The sequence below is a fragment of the Hordeum vulgare genome, chromosome 1H (genome assembly GCF_904849725.1).
Source record: "Hordeum vulgare subsp. vulgare chromosome 1H, MorexV3_pseudomolecules_assembly, whole genome shotgun sequence".
NCBI lineage: Eukaryota > Viridiplantae > Streptophyta > Magnoliopsida > Poales > Poaceae > Hordeum > Hordeum vulgare.
Genome location: NC_058518.1, coordinates 230,205,993 through 230,208,357, shown reverse-complemented (window position 1 = coordinate 230,208,357; position 2,365 = coordinate 230,205,993).

Below are 2,365 nucleotides of genomic sequence, written 5' to 3'. Positions count from 1 at the left end.
TGGTGGGCGTCAGGCTGAGGAGCTTGCTCTGGCTGTGCTTCAGGCTGAGGAATAGCGTCTTCTTGCTTAGTTGGAGGAGTTGGATCAGCCTGTTCCTCATCTTGAGGATTCTGCTCACAGTGTTGAATTTCATCAGCTTGAGGATTTTCAGTTTGTTCTTCATCAGCTGGCTTGGTGGCAGAGGCAGTTTCATCAGCTGGTGCAGCTGATGCTTGAACATTGTCTGTTTGAGGAATGAAAGGTTGAGGACTTTCGTCTATCTGAATTTCCTCGTCAGTGTGTTCCTCAGGGGCGACATCTTTCATTTCCTCATCTGCCTTTTTCGCTGGATCATCAATGATGACCATTTCATAGGAAGGAGCGACATTCAGGGGCACAGGGTCCAAAGGAGCAGATTCTTCAAGTGCTTTGAGGCGCTTTGCCTCTGTTTCTTCTTCTGCTGAGGAGGCCTTTCTCTTTTTGGCTTCCTTTTCAGCAGCCCTGGTTTTCTTCATGTCTGATGCAGACGGAATCATCTTCTTCACCCTTGAAACTTTTGGTAAAGGGGTTCTCTCTACAGATTCTTCAGCTGGTATTGAGGAACCAGCTGGAACAGAGTCATCAGCGTGCTTTGATGAAGCAGCTGGATCAGTGGCAGTTTCATTAGCTAGAGTTTCCATGATGATTTCTTCAATAGCCGGTTCATGAACACGGCGCTCTTGGTGTACTTCCTCAGCTTGAGGAGTTTCCTCGTCATGAGGAGATTCATCTGCTGGCTCCTCAATCAAGGGCTGAGGAGTTGGTGCTGGGGGTGCGGCCTTCTTGTTGTAGTCATCAACAACACTAGTGGCCAGCTTGATGAAATTGCTCTTGAGGCTTTTACGATCTGACAGCTTGGCGTACTTGTCAGTCAATTTCTTCAGCTCTGCTTGTGTTGTCACCAGTGCATCAGGAGTCAATTTGAGGAGATTCTGCCTGAGGAATTTCTCCTTTTTGATGTTTGCAACTTTGGCCTGCCTGGCCTGCTGTTCTTTCCACTTGGCTTCATTGATGAAAGTGGTCACCATGTGACTGATGCCAGGTGGAAGCTTCAAGTCATCAACTGGAGTGTTTGGGTCCTCATACCAGATGTTGATGTAGTCAAGGAGGACCTTGGGGTCCATGGCCAGAGGAATGGCACTGCCTGATGCTTGAGCTACTCTTTCCTTCTTGTTTCTGATGATGGCTTGCAGGGTTTCATCATCAAATTCATCACTTCCCTCTGATGCAGACGGGACGGTGATGATTTTGCTGGGGCTAGGCAGAGTTGCACGTTCAGGAGTTACCAAAGTCTTTGCAGGAGGTGTTGAAGACTTTGTCTCCGAGCTGGTTGCAGCTGGGAGTGAGGAGCTGGAGCTGGCAATCGTGGGCTTCATGACATGCTTTTGTACTGGTTTCTCTTGAGGTTTTGGAGGTGGAGCTGAGGATTTTGGTGCTGAGGAGATTGGTACTGAGGGCTTTGGCGCTGATGGTTTTGGTGTTGAAGGTTTTGGTACTGAGGGTTTTGGTGCTGATGGTTTTGTGAATGAGGCCTGAGCAGACTTCTCTTGAGGCTTTGGAGCCCTTGGCTTTGATGTCACAGACTGCATTTGAGGAATTTCTGAGTGTGAGGTTTCTGCGGCAGAGGAAGTAGCAGCACCTGAGGCAGCAGCTGAGGATTCATTGAATTTCCTCACTGCAGCTTTTGCCTGCTTTTTGAGCTTAGCCAGATGCTTTTCCTTCTCATCTGGATAGTCATCAATAGTCATGAGGCTTGAGGGATGCGCTACTTGATGATCCTCAAGTGGGGCCCTTCTGCGAGGAGGCTTCAGAGCGAATTTCTTCGCATATTTGGGAGTCACAAACCTGCATTCCTTCCATTCCTTCGCCCATCGGCGTTCAATCTTCTGCAGCCGTATCTTTCTCTTGGCCATTGTCTCATTTTCATCAGGCGTGCAATAGTCCAAGTAAATGTCCTGAGGGATATCAGCAGCTGTGTTTTGCTCAAGTTTCTTTCCTCCCTTCTGTTTTCTGCCTTCCTCCATTTTCTTCAGTTGAGGATTTTGCCGATGAGTTTGAACTCTTGAGGATTCTGATGAGCCTTGAAGAGTTTCTTCCAGAAACGCTGCAAATGAGTTAATGTGGTGAGAACCGAGAGATTCATCAGCTGACATGTGTGTACCTGTGAACAGAGTATAGTTGCGAGGAATTTGGAGAGGTCATATGCGTTCTCAGATTTGAAGAAAATGAAAAGTTTGACAGTTTGAGGAATATAACCAGTGGTCGAGGAATTTGCCTAAGCATATTGTTCTTGGGTTCCAGAGTTGTACAGATCCGAAAATTCGCACAATTGAGGAATCTCGTGAAA